Raw genomic sequence first — 26,198 nt, 5'->3', positions numbered from 1 at the left:
TCTAGCCCTTTCCTGGGCTGTTTTACAGCCGTTTTAGTGCCGAAAAGTTCGGGTCCCCATTGACTTCAATGGGGTTCGGGTTCGGGACGAAGTTCGGATCGGGTTCGGATCCCGAACCCGAACATTTCCGGGAAGTTCGGCCGAACTTCTCGAACCCGAACATCCAGGTGTTCGCTCAACTCTATTCATAACCCATTCTTTTCTCACAGGTAATCTGAAAATTAGATCCATAGTCAATGTCTCCATGGCGTCTTTGTAAATTACATGATCTGCTTATCTCTGCTTGCCAGCGACTGTCCTTATTTGTAGCTCTCAATTACCTAATTTTTCATGCACTTGTATATTTTTATATGTTTGTGTGGATTTCACAGACAAAGGTCGATCTCATTTTTCATGGACTCCATAGATGGGCCAGAGATGTAGCGGGTAACTCGGGACCCCATGTAGCTGGCCAGCTAAGACCTGTCCTAGGTTGCTAGTATAGCTTATATGCATATACAGCTAAACCTGTTAATAACCTTAATACAGTTCCTATGCTTATGTGTTAGAGACAAAAGCAGAGTTATTTACTGTGATATCATGTTTGGATGTCATATAACTGCTATATTTTGTGTTCACAGAAGCAGAAAAAGATAATATGCCTTTAAGATTCATTTTATAGTGTAAGGTAAGCTCAGTAACACATCAGAAACAAAGAAAGCATAGTGTTAATCTGTTGTTGCTGTGCAGAAGTCTAGACCAATTACAGCCAGCTTCTCATACAGCAAGAGTTTTCACCAATCACAGCCAGCCTCACAGACAGCCTGTCTGGGAATTCCCCCAGCTACTGCTGCTAGAATCATTATTCACCAGAGACAGGAGTTGAAGAGACATTCACTCCACTGAGATCTGAGTTTTATGGGAACAAGAGGCCAATATAGGTATTTAAAACTGTTATATAATGTTCATATTGTTAGTATTGTGTTTAGAACTGTATACTGAACTAGATATATATGTGTTTACTTACAATTCCACCAAACTACAATTGCAACCATACAAATTCAATTGCAAGTTTCAAATTGCAATCTACAATTCCAAGCATACAATTGCGAGCATTTAGATTCCATATTGCAATCCAAATTACATAGAACCATACCAGATCATACTCAACCAATCTGCAAATAGTCACTGCTAACTGCATACTGCAAGTAGAACTATTAGTTAGACCTCAGATATACCTCTCAGAGAGATCATAAAGTGCTTAAATAACTTAAAGTGACAGTTCAGATACTCAAGAGAGAAATATATCCACCATTTTATGTTGAATGACAAGATTGAACAGTTGAACCACCATCTTAATCATGCCGCCATTTTGTGATATGTTTTCAACACGTGTTTTATACATGGACTATCTGCTGCGGAGGCGGCAGCGTTATTTATGAAGAAAAGGTGAAGTTAATAAAGAAGTTTTTTGAAGCATTTGGTGTGCTCTTTAAACCTACTGTTTCCATAGAACGGCGCTAGAGGAATTACAGAGTAATAGACAGCCTGGTTAGACTAAAAGTCAGAGATATCTAAATTATTCTAATGCCACAGCGCAAAAGGCACTTCATAGTGCTGCGCCTGCCACACCCCTCTGAAGTCTATGATTATAGAAATGGTAATCAGCAATATCATGGACACCCATATACACTAACGAACTATAGACCTATAGAATATAGACCATATCCAAATAGGAGACAACCGCCAGTTGAGAAATTTGCTGGGATATACACATGAAAATTCAAGATTTCATGTACCGTATTTTTCGCCCTATAAAAATAGCTGTGCGTCTTATGGGGCGAATGCTGCGGCCGTCGGGTGTATCGGCTGAGAGGGAGGAGGGGCTGGGGGACGGCATCAACATAGCATAGTAACATAGCACATAAGGCCGAAAAAAGACATTTGTCCATCCAGTTCGGCCTGTCTTCCTGCAAGTTGATCCAGAGGAAGGCAAAAAAAACCTGTGAGGTAGAAGCCAATTTTCCTCACTTTAGGGGAGTAAAAAATTCCTTCCCGACTCTAATCAGGCAATTAGAATAACTCCCTGGATCAACGATCCCTCTCTAGTAGCTATATCCTGTAATATTATTACACTCCAGAAATACATCCAGGCCCCTCTTGAATTCCTTTATTGTACTCACCATCTCCACCTCCTCAGGCAGAGAGTTCCATAGTCTCACTGCTCTTACCGTAAAGAATCCTCTTCTATGTTTGTGTACAAACCTTCTTTCCTCCAGACGCAGAGGATGTCCCCTCGTCACAGTCCTGGGGATAAACAGATGATGGGATAGATCTCTGTACTGACCCCTGATATATTTATACATAGTAATTAGATCTCACCTCAGTTGTCTTTTTTCTAAAGTGAATAATCCTAATTTTGATAATCTTTCAGGGAACTGTAGTTGCCCCATTCCAGTTATTACTTTAGTTGCCCTCCTCTGGACCCTCTCCAGCTCTGCTATGTCTGCCTTGTTCACTGGAGCCCAGAACTGTACACAGTACTCCATGTGTGGTCTGACTAATGATTTGTAAAGTGGTAGGACTATGTTCTCATCACGGGCATCTATGCCCCTTTTGATGCAACCCATTATCTTATTGGCCTTGGCAGCAGCTGCCTGACACTGTTTTTTTGCAGCTTAGTTTGCTGTTTATTAAAATTCCTATATCCTTTTCCATGTCAGTGTTACCGAGTGTTTTACCATTTAGTATGTACGGGTGACTTGCATTATTCCTTCCCATGTGCATAACTTTACATTTGTCAGTGTTAAACCTCATCTGCCATTTATCTGCCCAAGCCTGCAATCTATCCAGATCGCTCTGTAGTAGTATACTGTCCTCTTCAGTGTTAATTACTTTACACAGTTTAGTGTCATCTGCGAAAATTGATATTTTACTATGCAAGCCTTCTACAAGATCATTAATAAATATATTGAACAGAATAGGGCACAATACTGACCCCTGAGGTACTCCACTAGTGACAGTGACCCAATCTGAGTGTGTACCGTTAATAACCACCCTCTGTTTTCTATCATTGAGCCAGTTACTTACCCACTTACAGACGTTTTCTCCCAGTCCGAGCATTCTCATTTTACATACTAACCTTTTATGTGGTACAGTGTCAAATGCTTTGGAAAAGTCTAGATACACGACATCCATTGATTCGCCGTTGTCAAGTCTAGAACTTACCTCCTCATAGAAACTGATTAAATTAGTTTGGCATGACCGATCCCTCACGAAGCCATGCTGATATGGCTTTATTTACTTATTTCCGTTAAGATGCTCTAACATAGCATCCCTCAGAAAGCCTTCAAACAGTTTACCCACAACAGATGTTAAACTTACCGGCCTATAGTTTCCAGGCTCTGTTTTTGGACCCTTTTTGAATATTGGCACCACATTTGCCATGCGCCAATCCTGTGGGACATTCCCTGTCAGTATAGAATCTGCAAATATCCGAAATAAGGGTTTGGCTATGACATTACTTAATTCCCTTAGGATACGGGGGTGTATGCCATCCGGTCCTGGCGATTTGTCTATTTTAATCTTTTTAAGTCGCTGATGTACTTCTTCCTGGGTCAGACAGGACACTTTTAATGGGGAATTTATTTTTACATTCTGTATGTCATCTGACAGTTTATTTTTCTCAGCGAATACATTGGAGAAAAAAATATTTAACAGCTTTGCTTTCTCCTCGTCGCTCTCTGCGACTCCCCCCTCATTACTCTTTAAAGGGCCGACACCTTCAGATTTATACTTTTTAACATTTATATAATTGAAGAACATTTTAGGGTTAGTTTTACTCTCTTTGGCAATTAATCTCTCGGTCTCTAGTTTGGCCACTTTTATTTGTTTTTTTACATGTTCTATTTTTTTCCTTATAGTTTTTCAGTGCTTCCGTGCTACCCTCCTGTTTTAGTGTTTTATATGCTTTCTTTTTGTCATTTATTGCTTTCTTTACAGTTCTGTTTATCCACATTGGTTTCTTTTTGTTCCTTAACCTTTTATTCCCATACAGTATGTACCTCTCACAATGAGATTTTAGGATGCTTTTAAAGGTATCCCATTTTGTGGCTGTATTTTTATTTGTGAGGACTTTATCCCATTTAGTTAGGCCTATGGCCTCTCTTAGTTGGCTAAATTTAGCTTTTTTGAAGTTTGGTATTTTTGTTCCTCCCTGTAGAAACGCTCTTTTGAATGATAATTGGAAGGTTATTACTTTATGGTCACTATTTCCCAGGTGTCCCCCAACCTGCACGTCTGTTGTTCTGTCAGGTCTATTGGTTAATACTAAGTCCAGTATGGCCGTCCCTCTAGTCAGGTCCTGAACCAGTTGGGAGAGGTAATTGTCTTTGGTTATTGCCAAGAACCTGTTTCCTTTATGAGATGTACAAGTTTCAGTTTCCCAGTCTATATCTGGGTAGTTGAAGTCCCCCATAATAACCACCTCATTATAATTTGCCGCCTCGTCTATCTCGTTTAGTATTAGATTTTCTGTGTACTCTGGTATATTAGGTGGTTTATAGTAAACTCCTATTAGTAATTTATTATTGTTTTTAGCTCCATGTATCTCTACCCACAGTGACTCCACATCTTCATGTCCCTCACTTATATCTTCACGGAGTGTGGGCTTTAGACAGGACTTTACATAAAGGCAGACCCCTCCCCCTCTCCGGTTTTGACGATCCTTTCTAAACAGACTGTAACCCTGTACATTAACTGCCCAGTCATAGCTATCATCCAGCCATGTCTCAGTTATTCCCACTATGTCATAGTCCTCCTCACACATCACTAATTCCAGTTCACCAGTTTTATTAGTCAGGCTTCTGGCATTAGTATGCCTACATATGATAGGTTTATGTATATTTTTTACCCTACACCTTTCCTTCTGCACTATCTTCCCCTCCTATAACGTAATTTCCCTCCCCCCAGTCCCTAGTTTAAACACTCCTCCAACCTTCTAGCCATCTTTCTCCCCAGCACAGCTGCCCCTTCCCCATTGAGGTGCAGCCCGTCCCTACGATAGAGCCTGTAGCTGACAGAGAAGTCGGCCCAGTTCTCCAGGAACCCAAACCCCTCCTTCCTACACCAGTTCTTGAGCCACTTGTTAATCTCCCTAATCTCCCGCTGCCTTTCTTGTGTGGCCCGTGGTACAGGTAGTATTTCGGAAAATACTACCTTTGAGGTCCTTGCCCTAAGCTTTTGACCTAAATCCCTGAAATCATTTTTAAGGACTCTCCACCTACCCCTAACTTTGTCATTGGTTCCGATATGGACCATGACTGCTGGATCTTCTCCAGCCCCTCCCAGTAATCTGTCAACCCAATCCGCGATGTGTCGAACTCTAGCGCCAGGAAGACAGCACACTGTTCGGCGATCACGGTCTTTGTGACAGATTTCCCTATCTGTTCCCCTAATAATTGAGTCTCCCACTACCAGCACCAGTCTGGCCTGCCCTGCTCTCCTGGTCCCCTGCTTACCGGAGCTGACATTCCCTTGACTGGCAGAGGAAGTGTCCGGCTGTGGCAGTGCCGTCCCTGGACTGACATCCCCCTCATCTGGTTCTGTAATGACAGCGGGGCCCGGTGCAGTCACTGTATTCTACTACACCGTGCCCCGCTCACAGAAGTATAATCATATTTAACCTGTAGGTATTGTTAAACTATTCAAATCATCTGAAATCCAGCGCATGTACTACTTACTACTAACTTCGTAGCAGTCAGGAGGCCGGGCGGGCGGCAGCGTAACTCACTATGTCACGTGCCTGCTCCACCCACTTTATGAATGAAGCAGCCGGCGCAGGTGCGTGATGTAATGAGTCACGCTGCCAGGGCCCGCCCGGCCTCCTGACTGCTATGAAGTTAGTAGTAAGTAGTACATGCGCTGGATTTCAGATGATTTGTATAATTTAACAATACCTACAAGTTAGATATAATTATACTACAGTGAGCGGGGCCCGGTGTAGTAGAATACAGTGACTGCACTGGGCCCCGCTGCCATTACAAAACCAGATGCCGGCCCCCATTCACTACACAGGGACACTGTTATGGGAGATCTGTGGATGACACATTAGATAAGATGCTATATATGTGTCATCCACAGATCCCCCCCATAGCAGTATCATGCCATCCACAGATGCCCCCATAACAGTGCCATCCACAGATGCCCCCATAACAGTGCCATCCACAGATGCCCCCATAACAGTGCCATCCACAGGTGCCCACATAACAGTGCCATCCACAGATCCCCCATAATAGTGCCATCCACAGACCACCATTAGTTCAAAACTCATCAAAAGCACACCTTTTGGTTAAAAATATTTTTTTTCTTATTTTCCTCCTCAAAGACCTAGGTGCGTCTTATGGGCTGGTGCGTCTTATAGGGCGAAAAATACAGTAAACTACTACCAGTGATTAGAGAAAACACAACATGAGAGGAACATAAGGGACCCACTAAAGAAGATATCCAACAAAATTGAAGAGGAAGAAAGGATAGTAAGCAAGATAAAACCTTTAGAAAAAATCAGGACCCCCAAAAATGAAATCTAACAGAGGCTGTAGGGGAAAGAGAGATAAATAGCCCACAAATCAAAAAAATAAAGGAGAAATAAAAGGGATCTATAATCTCAGCTCCCATACATTGAGTGAAAATGAGAGTGCGGTTTTATTAAAGGGATTAAAATATGCACCCACTAAACAGATGAATAAGTTTGAAACATTTTTAGACATCCGTCGTTTTATTAGAAAATTGCATATCGGCAAGTATATGATATCGAACCCAAAACAAATTGCAACAGAAGGGGAAAAATGTGACATTATTCATACTAGTTTACGAGAAAAATCCAGTTTCTTACCGTAAGCAAGAAATAATGAGTGCATAGATGCCTTTAAGAGAGGTCTATTAAAAGAAAAATATGAATATGTGATGCCAGGACTATTACAAGAAGAAAAAACCCGACAATGATTTAAAAAAAAGAGATTAAAAAGGAGAGAAAAAAATTATTCTAAATAAAAAGGAATATTAATATTTGGGAATACAATATCCAGCAATTCCTGTTATACCTAAAGGATACAGGGGATACAATAAGGTATCTAGCATTTTGGTCCTTATACTGAAGACCTACTTTTGGCAACTGTAGATGTTACATCTCTTTATGCAGTAATCCGTAAGGACAAAGGGGTAAACGCGGTGGACCATTTTTTAAAGAAAGATATTGGGATGCCATCTGAACAGAGGGCTTTTTTACTTTAATGTTTAGAATTTTGCCTATTTCATAATTACTTTTGGTTCAATGGGAGTTTTTATTTACAGTGTACTGGAATGGCGATGGGGGCGAAAGTCGCCCCCAGTTTCGCGAATTTATTCATGGCCACGTGGAGGAGGAATATATAAACCCAAAGTTATGTATTGATAAAGATGGAGGGGTCTAGTATTTTGGAAAAGGTACATAGATGATTGTTTACTTATATGCAAAGGAGATATGCTGGGGTTGGCGAGATTTATAGTTTACATGAATGAAAATGATTGGAACCTCCATTTTACTGAAACTATTAGTTCGAATTTTTTGGATCTAAATATTTTTATAGAAGGAGGAGAATTTAAGAACAAAACCTACTTTAAACCGACCGATATGAACACATATAAAGAAACCACAAGTTGCCATCATAATCCTTGGTTGAAAAATATTCCAAAAGGCCAACTAAAAGGGGTCTATCGTAATTGTACTGACTCACAAGATTATGATAAACAGAGTACATTAATTGAACAGAGTAACACAATGTTTCTAAATTCTAAGAACAGTATCAATAACACACACATTGGTATCACATAATATCCTAAAAATCCGGATAAAATATCTGCAGTATTTTTCTCTAAAAAATTGAATAAAAAACTGTAAAAAATGAAATGAAATAAAATAGGATGTTCTGAGTCCCGATATTTATCCTAAGGGTTCGGCAGTACAGTTCTCCTGTTGATTTATATCTCCATTATTATTTATAAATATTTATAAATTCCAGAGGAGCGAACCACCACAGATTGCCCTGCTAGTGGAGTAACTTATTCAGTGGAGTCACAGGACCAGCACAGTTCTTAGTTACAGTGGTTGGTATATGCGGCATCCCGCTAGTACTCACTGTTTCGCTGCGCTGGATGGGCTCTTCAGACAATTCCACTTGGGTTGATATGCTGGTTGGTCCGGTTCGGGCCTTTGCTGCACTAGTCCCTTTTCCCCTTTATCACTCTTGTGTGCCGCTCCGTATGTATTAGAGCCGGCACTTGTTGAGTGTACAGGCTCACCTCTTTGCGCGCTGGATCTCCTTTTAGGATGGGTGCACGTGTTGTCTTCCAGCTAGAATCTTATTTGCAATGCGCGTCGGGTCCTGTATTAGTCGGGGTAAATTTGGGGTCTTTACGGTGCTTCAGCATAAGTCAGCACTATCCATTCGGGGGGGGGGGATCTCGGCACCAAACGCGTTTCGGGGTCTGTTCTCACCCCTTCCTCAGACCACTTTTTAGAGAAAAATACTGCAGATATTTTATCCGGATTTTTAGGATATTATGTGATACCAATGTGTGTGTTATTGATACTGTTCTTAGAATTTAGAAACATTGTATTACTTGGTTGTTATTAATAAACTGTGTGGCTACATATATTGGGAGAGTGCCCAGTATTTCTTTTATCACTAATTTTTACTAGAGGAAGGGTGAGACCTCTGTACTGAGAGCACCTCCTCCGTGGTCTGTATCAGACCTGTGCGTCTCCTTTCCTATATTTATTGTTAATTGAACAGAGGTTCCTGGAAAAGGGATATAAAAAAGGATTCTTAGAGAAATGGAAGGAGGAGAAAGAAGGTGAAATAAATAAAAAAAAAAAAGAGTTGCGAAAACAAAATGATTTCTCTGAAGGATAAGAGGGAAGAATTAAGATGAGCTTTTATCACACAATATAGTAGTAATGCAGGTCTGATAAAAAATGCTATATGTAAAAACTGGTCTGTTTTGAAAAATTATCCGGTTTGGGGGGGCAAATCCCCCCCCAAAAAACACTGTTACCTTTAGAAAAGCCCCAAATATCAAAGACAAGACAAGAAATAGAAAACACCAATATGGTGCGGTTTCTGTGCACCTTGTAAAAACCGCACAAGGGGAAATAAACAAAGTCGAACTGAGGAGTTATTTCTAGAAGTAAAGGAACATGTTTTAAAATAGAAGGAGAATTGACATGTGAATGTATAGGGGTGAGCTACATGCTGGAGTGCCCATGTGGCCTACAGTATGTAGGAAGGACTCTGAGAAAACTAAAATCATGTGTGCAAGAACACATTCGTAACAGCCCACTATAAGAAAAACACAATAAGAATCCAGAGGGTTTAAAATTTGTGGGGTTGGAGAAAGTGCGGACAAAGTGCGGACAAAGTGGAGAGGGGAGGATCCTATTGTAAAAATAAATAAAAAAGAAGTTGAATGGATTTACCGTTTAGGTACATTGCAACCGACCGGATTGAATGTTGAGTTTGATATTAAGACCTTTTTAACCACTCCAGGACCGCCTAACGCACGGATGCGTCCTGGAGGCGGTCGATTCATTCCTCCTGGACGCATCCGTGCGTCATCTCGCGAGACGCGAGATTTCCTGTGAACGCGCGCACACAGGTGCGCGCGTTCACAGGATCGGAAGGTAAGCGAGTGGATCTCCAGCCTGCCAGTGGCGAACGTTCTCTGGCAGGCTGGAGATGCGATTTTTTTAACCCCTAACAGGTATATTAGACGCTGTTTTGATAACAGCGTCTAATATACCTGCTACCTGGTCCTCTGGTGGTCCCTTTTGCTTGGATCGACCACCAGAGGAAACAGGCAGCTCAGTAATAAGTAGCACCAAACACCACTACACTACACCCCCCCCGTCACTTATTAACCCTTTATTAACCCCTGATCACCCCTGATCACCCCATATAGACTCCCTGATCACCCCCCTGTCATTGATCACCCCCCTGTAAGGCTCCATTCAGACGTCCGTATGTTTTTTACGGATCCACGGATACATGGATCGGATCCGCAAAACACATACGGACGTCTGAATGGAGCCTTACAGGGGGGTGATCAATGACAGGGGGTGATCACCCCATATAGACTCCCTGATCACCCCCCTGTCATTGATCACCCCCCTGTAAGGCTCCATTCAGACGTCCGTATGATTTTTACGGATCCACGGATACATGGATCGGATCCGCAAAACACATACGGACGTCTGAATGGAGCCTTACAGGGGGGTGATCAATGACAGGGGGGTGATTACCTCATATACACTCCCTGATCACCCCCTGTCATTGATCACCCCCTTGTCATTGATCACCCCCCTGTAAGGCTCAGACTTCCATATGATTTTTACGGATCCACGGATACATGGATCGGATCCGCAAAACACATACGGACGTCTGAATGGAGCCTTACAGGGGGGTGATCAATGACAGGGGGGTGATCACCCCATATAGACTCCCTGATCACCCCCCTGTCATTGATCACCCCCCTGTAAGACTCCATTCAGACGTCCGTATGTGTTTTGCGGATCCGATCCGATCCGTAAAAATCATACGGACGTCTGAATGGAGCCTTACAGGGGGGTGATAAATGACAGGGGGGTGATCAGGGAGTCTATATGGGGTGATAACCCCCCTGTCATTGATCACCCCCCTGTAAGGCTCCATTCAGACATTTTTTTGGCCCAAGTTAGAGGAAATAGTTTTTTTTTTTTTTCTTACAAAGTCTCATATTCCACTAACTTGTGTCAAAAAATAAAATCTCACATGAACTCACCATACCCCTCACGGAATCCAAATGCGTAAAATTTTTTAGACATTTATATTCCAGACTTCTTCTCACGCTTTAGGGCCCCTAAAATGCCAGGGCAGTATAAATACCCCACATGTGACCCCATTTCGGAAAGAAGACACCCCAAGGTATTCCGTGAGGGGCATATTAAGTCCATGAAAGATTGAAATTTTTGTCCCAAGTTAGCGGAAAGGGAGACTTTGTGAGAAAATACAAAAAAAAAACAATTTCCGCTAACTTGTGCCAAAAAAAAAAAAATTCTATGAACTCGCCATGCCCCTCATTGAATACCTTGGGGTGTCTTCTTTCCAAAATGGGGTATTTATACTGCCCTGGCATTTTAGAGGCCCGAAAGCGTGAGAAGAAGTCTGGGATCCAAATGTCTAAAAATGCCCTCCTAAAAGGAATTTGGGCCGCTTTGCGCATCTAGGCTGCAAAAAAGTGTCACACGTGGTATCGCCGTACTCAGGAGAAGTTGGGGAATGTGTTTTGGGGTGTCATTTTACATATACCCATGCTGGGTGAGATAAATATCTTGGTCAAATGCCATCTTTGTATAAAAAAATGGGAAAAGTTGTCTTTTGCCAAGATATTTCTCTCACCCAGCATGGGTATATGTAAAATGACACCCCAAAACACATTCCCCAACTTCTCCTGAGTACGGCGATACCACATGTGTGACACTTTTTTTCCGTCTAGGTGGGCAAAGGGGCTCACATTCCAAAGAGCACCTTTCGGATTTCACAGGCCATTTTTTACAGATTTTGATTTCAAACTACTTACCACACATTAGGGCCCCTAAATTGCCAGGGGTATAACTACCACACAAGTGACCCCATATTGGAAAGAAGACACCCCAAGGTATTTCGTGATGGGCATAGTGAGTTCATGGAAGTTTTTATTTTTTGTCACAAGTTAGTGGAATATGAGACTTTGTAAGAAGAAAAAATAATAATAAATAATCATTTTCCGCTAACTTGTGACAAAAAATAAAAAGTTCTATGAACTCACTATGCCCATCAGTGAATACCTTAGGGTGTCTACTTTCCGAAATGGGGGCATTTGTGGGGTGTTTGTACTGTCTGGGCATTGTAGAACCTCAGGAAACATGACAGGTGCTCAGGAAGTCAGAGCTGTTTCAAAAAGCGGAAATTCACATTTTTGTACCATAGTTTGTAAACGCTATAACTTTTACCCAAACAATTTTTTTTTTTACCCAAACATTTTTTTTTTTATCAAAGACATGTAGAACAATTAATTTAGTGAAAAATGTATATATGGATGTCGTTAAATTTTGATTAATAACAAAAAAAAGTAAAAGTGTCAGCAGCAATGAAATACCACCAAATGAAAGCTCTATTAGTGAGAAGAAAAGGAGGTAAAATTCATTTGGGTGGTAAGTTGCATGACAGAGCAATAAACGGTGAAAGTAGTGTAGTGCAAAAGTGTAAAAAGTGGCCTGGTCATTAAGGGTGTTTCAGCTAGGGGGGTTGAAGTGGTTAAAATGAAAAATGGTGTAATGTATAGCCTGAAGACTAATATCAAGACCTGTGTAAAATGAAGAATGGTATAATGTATGGTTTAGAGATATGTGTGGTTCTTGAGATTTCTCTAGATTGCTGAAGGATTGGAGATTAGAGGGATTGTATCACATGATCGGAATGGAAAGGCTTGAAGAATGTATGGGACTCAAATACTATGTAACAAATCAGCTGAAAGAACAGATATGGGGATAAGGTGTTTGTGGTGGTATGCTGGATAAATATAAATCGCTAGGTTGAGAAGAATACTGAAAAGTTTTATTTGTCATCTCTTCACTATTTTTTGATTTGGATATGAAAATGCCAATTAGATGTTCGTGCTGGGATTTGTATGGTGTATACTGGGGTAATATATGAAATAGGAATTTTAGCTTTATCATCCGAGTTTTTTAGTAGCCATATTATGTATTAAGAATGCACCTCCAAGGAGTTTTTATTGACAACGCCCTTACCCTTATAAAAGGGAGTGTCTTAGTTCAGTATAGAGTTGGCCCTGATGAAACGAGAACGAAACCCGGGTCGGGCAGGTGGAGGAACTCAATGTGTTTTATATGATTATATCTGTTTTAAATCTTGTAAGTATAATTAAAAAAGCGTGACTACTAGAACATTTACGGTATTTCACTATGTTGAGTTATCTTACAATATATCTGGGAGACAAAGAGATCGACTGAAGTGGACGTCTGTATTTTAACCCAGTGATCGCCCGTATTAGAAATATGCTGTCTGCGTGCCTTTGAATACTGACACTTTCATTGACGGTTCAGGAGCCGCGCAGTCTTTTACATAATATTTATACCACTATAATAGCTGCAGTACTTAGGATTAGCGCCTAACTACTATAATCTAATGACGATACCCTATATCCTATAATGAATCAATATACCTTATAAATGTTTGAACTACTAGTCCGCATAGAAGAAGTCAGCTTCTAGTCTAGATTTTCTTATAGGGTCTTCCAAGGGACAGATATAGAGGGGTAAAGATTTGGACAATTGCTCCTCCTTAATCATTCGTGCCGATTGTTGAAGCAATTACTATCTTGCCATGGATAGTCATTACCAATTTGGAAGATAACGAACCCGAGTGATGACACTATACAAAACATACAGGTCCTAGAGCCAGGGTGGGACATCTACCCCGGATGTCAGTGAGAGGAGAAGGCATATTCACATATGTTAGCATGGGTTTGTGTGTGGTTTGTCTATATACACTATGCTTGTGACAAAATGTAGATGTCCACAAAAGCGTACAAGTGTCTGGTCCTGGTTGGGTAGCTGGTTGAAAGGGCACTGTCATTTGTATATTGTATGTCATGCAGGGGCGTAGCTAAAGGCTCATGGGCCCTAGTGCAACAGTTCAGCTTGGGGGGCCCCCCTTCTCTAAGTGCTTTGTGGCAAGGGGCAGGGGAGCACATAGCCTTTGTGCTGTCTGAGGCAAAAATTTAAACAGCACCCCCCACCCCATGCCAAATTCTTGACCTAACCCTATCCCTCCAGCCAGAGGTTTCACTTGACCAGCATGGACTTTCTATAATACTCGTGTCTTCTTATGCGGCACAAGGGTCTTTGGGGCCCCTCAGGCTCCTGGGCCGGGTAGCGACTGCTACCTCTGCCCCTCCTATAACTACGCCCCTGATGTCATGTCTATGACACTATTATCTGTGTGGAACATACCCATATTTTATGCACATATAGCACTGTATTCCTACACTGTTTGGCATGGTTATTGGCACACAATATCTCTCTAATTTGCTGACTATATGGTTTTTCTTTGCACACTGTATTAAAAGTTTCAAAAATAAATGTATGGTAGCAATCTTTCCTTTCATTATTCATAAATCAGACTTTTTATTGCATTGGTATGGCTCTGTTTCAAGGCACTGTTTGGGTGCTGTATGCTATTATTATTTGGGCTCATATACTGTCAAAAAGCACAAGGAGCTGGGAAACTTTTTTCTTAAGGAAATAGTGAGGGCTTGGGTGCTTCTATGAGTGATCGCAATTTTCAATTAGAAGAGTGGCCTATGAATTAAGGGGTGTGTATAGATAGGTGATACTTCCCGCTCAAAACCCTCTCCCTATATTCTATTTCTAGATTTGTCCCTGACAATCCCCAGGAATGACCTCACTTTGCTTGATTTTGCATACACTGCTCAAATACATGCCGGCAATCTTGCATGACTGGTGCCGGCCACTGTGATAACCATATGTAGCTAAAGCCGGTTACACAATAATGAAGACTTCTTCGAGTGAAGATAGTATTATCACAACGGTTGCTACAGAAGACTGTATAACATACAAGAGTCCTAAAATACCAGCTGGACTTTGCCTACCTGTCCTCTAATGAACATATACTGCTGCTTATCTAGTAAACGTCAATAAATGCCACATAGTGTCATCCTGCATGACTGAAATTAGCAGAACTTATTGTTAATGAGCTGTTCAGAGCTCCAGGTACAAGTCCTAGCCCCTTGGTGCACTATCTGGCCTTCCCTTTGTCTATGAAGAACCTGCTCTCTCCTGGCTCTATAATCTTCTGTCTGCGCCATGTGCCACAATTTCTGCATGCACAGTACTGCTTCTGGTCCCTGCCCAGGAATGAAGAAATGTAGAGTGCATGCTCCAAAACTGGGCCTCCGCGCTTACTTCGTATCAGTACAAACATTAGGATATCTTGATGTGCACCCCAGCTTATAAAAGAGTCAGTGAAAGATATTCAATTAGATGTTACTTTCTCTTCCAACAGTTGCCTCTTATTACCCCTTTATTGTCCCCTTCTGTGGACTTTATCTGGGTGATCACCCTTCAAGTCCATGGTTTTACCTTTACTGCAGTGGTCACTTAATATAGCTATCTGCAGTAGAATAGAATGGCTCTCTGCTGCTCAGACTTGTGTCACGTGCCGGGGGTCCAAGGCAGACCTCCGGGACGTCATACAAGCAGGTCACAGGCAAACAGAACCGAAATGACAGAAAAGCAGGTAAACAGAAGTGGTAGCGATACCACAGAACCAAGTGCACCTACTGACCGCAGCAAAACCCGGAGGGTGGAGCCAGTGAGCCCCAGATGGTGGGGATGACTGGGCCGAGGGCTCATTGGTCACACCTCCAGGAAGGTCCCAGTACACTTGGCTCCTACCTGCCAGGAAAAGGATGGTGAACCTCCAGTGAAACAGACAAACAGAACCAGAGGAACACACAGGTTAGCGATTTCCCCCTCCGGAAAATACAGGGACCACCTTCAAAAAAACAGAACAGAGCAGGTACAGGTGAACAGAGACTAACAATGCCAAACCAGGCGACACCATGCATAAGGGTAGCAGAAAACCCACAGGAACAGAAGTGATGTGAAACACATAACAGCATAGACAGGACTAAGGACAGACTGAACAAAAACTACTGACAAAACTACTGACTAAACCAGAACTGACCCCCAGAACCACAGCTCACAGGTCTATATAGCTGGGTAACGAGGCACCTAGGAAGACACACCCAGGCACTGCAGACAGGGGAATTAACCCCATCAGCACTGGAGCTCAGACAGTCAAGACACACAGGAACAGAACTGGACATTGGCCCTGGCTACCAGGACACACGAATACAGAACTGGGTGTTGCCCTTAGGTCCTTCCTACTCAAGAAACACGAAGCTTGAAAAGACTGCACAAAGAAGGTTGGAGATAGATAATGTTATCACTACATCTATAGTGAATTGTCAGGTTGCACTCTCATTATTCTTTATGTTGTTGGCTATAGGAGAAATGTGATGTCATGCCTCATAGAGAGATCAGTTATGGCTTCCTTTAAAATGATTGTCCACCTCTTAAAGTCATATAATGTTTTAGTTCCAAACTTCAAATCCCCTGGATAATGATAAAGAACTGCATTAGAAATGAAGTATTGTTGGTGTTCCATGGTGGACATTCACATAAAGCAGTCAAGTAAGTTATTTTCCTTGGCTTCCATTGATGTACAATGTACCAAACCTTATTTAAATGCCTCTTTAAGTTTGGCCTCTGTTTGTAAACCTCTTTTATCCTTCTTGCTAATAGGGGAAGGCTAACAGACTTTCAATGGGCTACACAGTGTGCAGTATTGAGTAAATGCCTTTGTCTAAAAATCCCGTTGACGTCCAGCTGTTCACCTCTTCTTTAGTTGCAGTGTAGTGTAGGGCACAGAATTTGGATTGGCAGAACACAAAACTTCATATTAGAGCCTGACTAGAATAATGATTCATTTTCTTCAGGACTTCAGTAACTCTCACTGACTTGAAACTTCCACTAGTGCCCATTGAAATGGATCTGAATCTGATCCACCTAAAATCTATTTTCAAATGTTAAGAGATAACATTTTAGGCCTTCCCTGAAAGTGGACTCACCAAATAGTTTATCTAAATAATGATGCAGTCTAAATCATCATTGTGGATCATAACTTGCTACATATGGAGGATATATACATACTAGATATCTCATCAGCATTTGTGTCATTTGAGCCTAGCTGCACTGTTACATTTTTAACCTTTTTATCATGGACACCTGGGTCATGTAATCTCTCATCTGGGAACCAGGGTGCATACTGTTTTCTCTGTATACACACTTACAGTGCCTTGGAAAAGTATTCATACCCCTTGAATGTTTCCAAATTTTTTCACGTTACAACGTGAAACCTAAATGTACTTTATTGGGATTTTATGTGATAGACCAACACAAAGTAGCAAGTATGGGTGAAGTGAAAAGAAAATTATGTATGGTTTTCCAAAAATTTTATAACTGCAAATCTGGAAAGTGTGACATAAATTTGTATTCATCCCCCTGTACTCCGATACCCCTAAATAAAATCTAGTGTGACCAACTACCTTCAGAAGTCAACTAATTAGTAAATAGTCCATCTGTGTGTAATTACAGATGTTCTGTGAAGGACTCACAGGTCTATTAGAGATCATTAGTGATCAAACAGCATCATGAAAACCAAGGAACACACCAGACAGGTCAGGAATAAAGTTGTAGAGAAGTGTAAAGCAGGGTTAGGTTATAAAAAATGTCCTAAACTCTGAACATTTCACGGAGAACTGTTCAATCCATCATACAAAACTGGCACAACTATGGCACAAGTAAGTATGGCACAACTGCAAATCTACCAAAACATAGCCATCCACCTAAACTGACAGCCCAGACAAGTAGAGCACTAATAAGAGAGTAGCCATGGTCACTCTAGAGGAGCTGCAGAGATCTACAGCTGAGGTAGGAGAATTTGTCGACAGGACAACTATTGGTTATGTACTCCAGAAATCTGGCATATCTGGAAGAGTGGCAAAGAGAAAATCATTTTTGAAAGCAAGCCATGAGAAGTCCCATTTTTCAGTTTGCCTCAAGCCATGTAGGGGACACAACAAACATGTGGAAGAAGATGCTCTGGTCGGATGAGACCAAAGTTTAACTTTTTGGTGTAAATGCAAAACGCTATGTGTGGAGGAAAACTAGCATTGCACATAACCCTGAACTCACTATCCCCATCATGAAACATGGTGGTGGCAGCATTATAATGTGGGGATGCTTTTCTCAGCACGGACAAGGAAGTTGGTCAGAGTTTATGAGAAGAAGGCTGGGGGTAAATACAGGAGGAAAACCTGGTAGAGGCTGCAAAAGACTTGAGACGGGTAGAGGTTCACCTTGCAGCAGGACAACAACCCTAAAGAGATACAGCTAGATCTACAATGGAATGGTTTAGATCAAAGCATATTCATGTGTTAGAATGGCTCAGTCAAAGTCCTAAATCCAAAATCCCATCGAGAACATGTGGCAAGACTTGAAAATTGCTGTTCATAAACACTATCCATCCAATCTGACTGAGCTTGAGCTATTTTGCTAAGAAGGATGGGCAAAAATGTCAGATTTTAGATGTGCAAAGCTGATAGAGACATACTCCAAAAGACTTGCATCTATAATTGCAGTGAAAGGTGGTCCTAGAGTATTGGCTTAGGGGAGCTAAATACAAATGCATGCCACACTTTCCAGATTTTTATTTATTCAAAATTTAGAAAACCATGTATTATTTTATTTTCACTTCACACATACTTGCTACTTTGTGTTGGTCTATCACATAAAATCCTAATAAAATACATTTAAGTTTGTGGGTGAAACGTGAAAAAATGTGAAAAGGGGGTGTGAATACTTTATCAAGAAACTGTACACAGAGAATTCTAATAATCACTGATAATCACCTCCCCCATATACAGCTATCAGTGATTGACAGCTATCTTTGTATACACACTTAAAGGTGGGCAGATTTTCTGCCTGATAATTGCTAACAGGCGTTCCTATGAGCGATCATCTGGCAGTCTAATACTGCCTCTAATTGCCTGATTATTAAGTAAATGCTTGTTCATTGGGCAATTCAGATCTTTCAGCATGCTGTCCTGCAATGTTATAATGATCGCTCCTCTCCATGTTGCAGAGGACATCACTGTATGTAATAGTAGTGGTGTCCTCTGCTAGCTATCTCGTGACTGCTGGGAGGGAACGCTTCCTTCCCAACAATCGGTTGCAGCATCGGGGTGTCTAATATACCCTTTACCCAGAAAATTATATCAATCACTGATAACACCTCCCCTGTGTACAGCTATCAGTGACTGACTGCTAACTTTGTATACACAATTACACAGAGAATGCTATCAATCACTGATAACACCTCCCCTGTGCACCACTATCAGTGACTGGCTGCTATCTCTGTATACACACTTACACAGAGAATGCTATCAGTCACTGATAAGTTATACAGAATCTTTTCCTAGAAAACTATATATCAATCTGTTCAGAATCTCTTGCTCTATAACATGCTGCCGGCAGATTGCACTGCATTTTGTGGTGGCAGGTTCTCTTTATGTCTCTCTCCATGTGGAGACTTCCAAGTTGGCATAGGGAGTCTTATAGCCCAAGCAATACTCCCTGGGAAATGTAAGGAAAATGTAAACAACCTCTTAGTCAGGAGAAAAATGCTCACCTCTTCTGAAAAATTCATGCCTGGCTTACAAGACTCCCTAGGTCAACTTGGCTGTCTCTACAAGTGGAAACTTAATTCTCCCAGATCTAGGTAGATACAGTTTGATAAGGCTCCTTTCACACTTGCTGCAGCAGGGTCCGGCAGGCTGTTCCGGAGTGGGAACAGCCTGCCGGATCCGTGCTAACGCTAGCCCACCATGCTGCTGGAAGTCCGATCTGGGTCTATTCAGTATAATGCACAGCAAACAAGCCGAGAAATTGAAAGACAAAAAACTTAGCGTGCTGTAATTTTTGTTCGGCCGCCTCTCGGCATGTTTGCTGTGTTGCGGCCGGACCTCTGGCGTTAGCCCAGCCTGCTAGACCCTGCTGCCAGAAGTGTGAAAGTAGCCTAACTTTTAAGTTCTGCTATATTTATGCGGTACGCAGCCCTGCAGGGTATTGCAATGGTGAGGTCACGGTTACTTAGGCAAACAAGGGTGGCTCTGGGTTACTCACAGTTTCTTGAAAGACCCTGGGTAGGCGTACAGCAGTGATGGAGAGGCTGGCACAGGAGACCTCTGGGGCACTCTCAGTGTATAGGGACCAGGCCTGATGGTAGATGAGGTGCCCTGGATGTTGCAGGTGTTTAATGTGCCGGGGGCAAGGTCCCTTTAAGATTCGTGACGCCAGTGCCGGTAACGGTGGCACACCGATTTATGATAGGAATAATTGAGGAACACGATGTTATGGTGAACTAAAACTTCCTTTACTGGAAACAGTTAACTTTGTACAGTCTTTTGGTTAAAGTTCCAAAAGGCAGTAGCAGTCACAAGCAGGCTTATACAAATGGCAGGTACACTGTTCTTGCAAGATACTCAGAGGGTTAAAACACTTACAGATCAGGTTGCACTTTTCCTCAGAATCCTGTCTGTCTTTATCCCAAGGCCCGTATGCCCTAATGCTGGCTTTATTCTTGGTAGGGGAAACTGCCTCAGGTATACAGGTCCTTCTAAAAAAATTTGCATATTGTGATAAAGTTCATTATTTTCTGTAATGTACTGATAAACATTAGACTTTCATATATTTTAGATTCATTACACACAACTGAAGTAGTTCAAACCTTTTATTGTTTTAATATTGATGATTTTGGCATACAGCTCATGAAAACCTAAAATTCCTATCTAAAAAAATTAGCATATTTCATCCGACTAATAAAAGAAAAGTGTTTTTAATACAAAAAAAGTCAACCTTCAAATAATTATGTTCAGTTATGCACTCAATACTTGGTCGGGAATCCTTTTGCAGAAATGACTGCTTCAATGCGGCGTGGCATGGAGGCAATCAGCCTGTGGCACTGCTGAGGTGTTATGGAGGCCCAGGATGCTTCGATAGCGGCCTTAAGCTCATCCAGAGTGTTGGGTCTTGTGTCTCTCAACTTTCTCTTCCCAATATCCCACAGATTCTCTATGGGGTTCAGGTCAGGAGAGTTGGCAGGCCAATTGAGCACAGTAATACCATGGTCAGTAAACCATTTACCAGTGGTTTTGGCACTGTGAGCAGGTGCCAGGTCGTGCTGAAAAATGAAATCTTCATCTCCATAAAGCTTTTCAGCAGAAGGAAGCATGAAGTGCTCCAAAATCTCCTGATGGCTAGCTGCATTGACCCTGCCCTTGATAAAACACAGTGGACCAACACCAGCAGCTGACATGGCACCCCAGACCATCACTGACTGTGGGTACTTGACACTGGACTTCAGGCATTTTGGCATTTCCCTCTCCCCAGTCTTTCTCCAGACTCTGGCACCTTGATTTCCGAATGACATGCAAAATTTGCTTTCATCCGAAAAAAGTACTTTGGACCACTGAGCAACAGTCCAGTGCTGCTTCTCTGTAGCCCAGGTCAGGCGCTTCTGCCGCTGTTTCTGGTTCAAAAGTGGCTTGGCTTGACCTGGGGAATGTGGCACCTGTAGCCCATTTCCTGCACACGCCTGTACACGGTGGCTCTGGATGTTTCTACTCCAGACTCAGTCCACTGCTTCCGCAGGTCCCCCAAGGTCTGGAATCGGTCCTTCTCCACAATCTTCCTCAGGGTCCGGTCACCTCTTCTCGTTGTGCAGCGTTTTCTGCCACACTTTTTCCTTCCCACAGACTTCCCACTGAGGTGCCTTGATACAGCACTCTGGGAACAGCCTATTCGTTCAGAAATTTCTTTCTGTGTCTTACCCTCTTGCTTGAGGGTATCAATGATGGCCTTCTGGACAGCAGTCAGGTCGGCAGTCTTACCCATGATTGCGGTTTTGAGTAATGAACCAGGCTGGGAGTTTTTAAAAGCCTCAGGAATCTTTTGCAGGTGTTTAGAGTTAATTAGTTGATTCAGATGATTAGGTTAATAGCTCGTTTAGAGAACCTTTTCATGATATGCAAATTTTTTGAGATAGGAATTTTGGGTTTTCATGAGCTGTATGCCAGAATCATCAATATTAAAACAATAAAAGGCTTGAACTACTTCAGTTGTGTGTAATGAATCTAAAATATATGAAAGTCTAATGTTTATCAGTACATTACAGAAAATAATGAATTTTAATAACGAGCTATTAACCTAATCATCTGAATCAACTAATTAACTCTAAACACCTGCAAAAGATTCCTGAGGCTTTTAAAAACTCCCAGCCTGGTTCATTACTCAAAACCGCAATCATGGGTAAGACTGCCGACCTGACTGCTGTCCAGAAGGCCATCATTGACACCCTCAAGCAAGAGGGTAAGACACAGAAAGAAATTTCTGAACGAATAGGCTGTTCCCAGAGTGCTGTATCAAGGCAAATCAGTGGGAAGTCTGTGGGAAGGAGAAAGTGTGGCAGAAAACGCTGCACAACGAGAAGAGGTGACCGGACCCTGAGGAAGATTGTGGAGAAGGACCGATTCCAGACCTTGGGGGACCTGCGGAAGCAGTGGACTGAGTCTGGAGTAGAAACATCCAGAGCCACCGTGTACAGGCTTGTGCAGGAAATGGGCTACAGGTGCCACATTCCCCAGGTCAAGCCACTTTTGAACCAGAAACAGCGGCAGAAGCGCCTGACCTGGGCTACAGAGAAGCAGCACTGGACTGTTGCTCAGTGGTCCAAAGTACTTTTTTCGGTGTTGGTCCACTGTGTTTTATCAAGGGCAGGGTCAATGCAGCTAGCTATCAGGAGATTTTGGAGCACTTCATGCTTCCATCTGCTGAAAAGCTTTATGGAGATGAAGATTTCATTTTTCAGCACGACCTGGCACCTGCTCACAGTGCCAAAACCACAGGTAAATGGTTTACTGACCATGGTATTACTGTGCTCAATTGGCCTGCCAACTCTCCTGACCTGAACCCCATAGAGAATATGTGGGATATTGGGAAGAGAAAGTTGAGAGACGCAAGACCCAACACTCTGGATGAGCTTAAGGCCGCTATCGAAGCATCCTGGGCCTCCATAACACCTCAGCAGTGCCACAGGCTGATTGCCTCCATGCTACGCTGCATTGAAGCAGTCATTTCTGCAAAAGGATTCCCGACCAAGTATTGAGTGCATAACTGAACATAATTATTTGAAGGTTTTCCTTTTTTTGTATTAAAAACACTTTTCTTTTATTGGTCGGATGAAATATGCTAATTTTTTAGATAGGAATTTTGGGTTTTCATGAGCTGTATGCCAAAATCATCAATATTAAAACAATAAAAGGCTTGAACTACTTCAGTTGGTGTGTAATGAATCTAAAATATATGAAAGTCTAATGTTTTTCAGTACATTACAGAAAATAATGAACTTTATCACAATATGCAAATCTTTTTAGAAGGACCTGTATATCCTTGCTTTCAGTAAAATCCTTCTGCCTTTCAGCCCTCAGGTTGGCTGGAAACACTTTGGCTCTGCTCTGGTTATGGGAACTTCAGGTTTCTCTCAGGAGGTAGCTTCTTCTCCTGGTGGTCAGCTAGAAGCCTGGGCTGTCTAGCTGCATGTCAGGAGGTAGCCCTCAGCTCCTCTCTGGCTAAAGTGCACACTCTCTTCTGTCTCTACACAGACTCCTGACTACACAGACCATCCCTGTACAGGACCTGACTATATATATTAGGGGTTCCCTAGCTCCCTCTACTGTCTAGGAGGAGGAACTACACCCTAACAGGCCTGACACACAGATAACAGGGAGAATACACATAAACAACATAGCAATATACATTAAAATGGACTGTGAAATACAATGCCACTGTTCCACAGGAGGTGGAGAACAACGTGGCCCTTGTGTAGTGCCCACATTTTTACCTAGTGGGACACTACATTTAGCTACAGTAGTGGAGTACCCCTTCAAATGAACATCTCACATGTATTATTATAGAGGGGGTCCCCAACCTGAAACCATCTCATGTGAGCCAGATTGGGCTAGTTTCACACCTGCGGCTGTCCTCTACTTCAGGATGTTCCGGCATAGCAATGCTGGAAATCAATCTGACAAAAACCGTTGCATGCAGCAGTTCTTGTATTACAGATTCTGGGCATATTTGATGGGTAGTGGCCGTCTCTCTGCCGGATCCCATTATAGCCAATGGGGTCTGTCGGGCAGGTGGCAGCATCCAACAATGGCGCGTCCAGAGAACTCTGGCAGGATGATCTATGTCAGAACAGCCTGCTGGAAAAGACAGCTGCAGATGTGAAATTAGCCTTAAGGCCTCATGCACACGGACGTTTTTTTTTGCGGTTCGCAAAAACGGTTTCTGTTGCTCCGTGATCCGTGTCCGTTTTTTCTTCCGTGGGTCTTCCTTGATTTTTGGAGGATCCACGGACATGAAAAATGAAAAAAAAAATCTAAGTCAAGTTTGCCTTTGAAATGATAGGAAAAAACGGACACGGATCACGGACACGGATCACGGATGCGGATGACAATCTTGTGTGCATCCGTGATTTTTCACGGACCCATTGACTTGAATGGGTCCGTGAACCGTTGGCCGTGAAAAAAATAGGACAGGTCATATTTTTTTCACGGACTGGAAACACGAAACACGGACGCGGATGCCAAACGGTGCATTTTCCGATTTTTCCACGGACCCATTGAAAGTCAATGGGTCCGCGGAAAAAAACTGAAAACGGAACAACGGCCGCGGATGCACACAACGGTCGTGTGCATGAGGCCTAAGGCTTATGCACACAAATGTATTTTCCGTGTCTGTTACGTTTTTATTGCGGACCATATGTGGAACCATTCATTTCATTAGGCCCACAAAAAAAACTGAAGTTACTCCGTGTGTATTCTGTTTACGTATGTCCATTCCACAAAACAGTAGAACATGCCTTATTATTGTCCGCATTACGGACAAGGATAGTACTGTTCTATTGGGGGCCAGCTGTTCCGTTCTGCAAAATACAGAATGGAGACCGACGTCATCCGTATTTTTTAAGGATCCGCGTTTTGCGGACCGTAAAATACAGACTGTCGTGTGCATGAGCCCTTAGATGACAGGCATGTAATACTACATTTCTTCATCAGTAGCCGCTGCACAAAACTCCACCTTCCAGAGGAGATACAGCAAAGGTGACTGTTTTTAGAGATGAGGTTTCGTTAATATTTAACTCAGTATTTACACCAATATCAGTGCAGTGTGTTGTGATTTTCCTATGAAAAGGGTGTTTTCTGTACTGGTTTTATTACATGGACAACACCATGTGCCACTGCTGTTTGTATACATCAAATGACTCGAGAGAGCGGTGCTTTGGCCCTTACTATCGTGACATGCAGTAAAGCATTATAAAGACAAACAATATGTTGGATTCTGTCAGTAGACATAACTAATCTATCCCACTCTCTGTACAAATAAATTGCAATTTTTAGGTGAAATATCTTCTGTTTTTTGGGTTGCATTGTGTTAAACCCCATGAGACGGTTAATTATTACTGAACATTTTAAGTCTGCAGGCTGGAGGAAACCACATGACAATAAAATCATTTTCAAGGTTAAAGGTGTTTATACGAGGTAAGGTACACGTTGCAGTAGAAGATTCCTACTATACGTGCAGAACAGCAGGACGACAGGAAGAGGTGTTGTTGATTCATTTGTTTTATCCCACAATGACAGCTAAGAGATGAGTCACAGCCAAGTTACTTGTGAATTTACAGACACTGGGCAGTTACAGTACAGACCAAAAGTTTGCACACACCTTCTCATTCAAAGAGTTTTTTTTATTTTCATGACTATGAAAATTGTAGATTCACACTGAAGGCATCAAAACTATGAATTAACACATGTGGAATTATATACATAACAAAAAAGAGTGAAACAACTGAAAATATGTCATATTCTAGGTTCTTCAAAGTAGCCACCTTTTGCTTTGATTACTGCTTTGCACACTCTTGGCATTCTCTTGATGAGCTTTTGGTCTGTACTGTATATCGATGTCATTGCACCTAAAAAGTGTCTTGACTTGCGCCAGTATTTGTGGCGCTCGCTTGCTGTGCTAAATATATAAAGTGTATGCGCCACAATTTTGTTTCATTTATGATATGCTAGGACACAAGGGATTTTTTTACAGCTTTTTTTGCAAAGTTTTTGCACCTTGTTTTGGTGCAGTCTTATTTTTGGGGCATGTTTTGGACAAAAACTATACCAACTCCAAGGTAGTATAAAAAGTGGTGTAGCATTCTGACAGTATAAAGCCCTGTGGCACATTGTGTCTCATCTTTCCTTTGCCTCTTTCTAAAGCAACATCGCAGACCTAGATATATTTAAAGGGTTTATCCGAGGCTAAATCAGACCTTCAGGCATGGCCAACCCTCATACTCATTTGGTCCTCACGGCTAGATTTGATCTGTGTG

This window comes from Bufo gargarizans, chromosome 2, assembly GCF_014858855.1.
Source record: "Bufo gargarizans isolate SCDJY-AF-19 chromosome 2, ASM1485885v1, whole genome shotgun sequence".
Lineage (NCBI taxonomy): Eukaryota > Metazoa > Chordata > Amphibia > Anura > Bufonidae > Bufo > Bufo gargarizans.
This window is presented reverse-complemented; position numbering follows the sequence as displayed.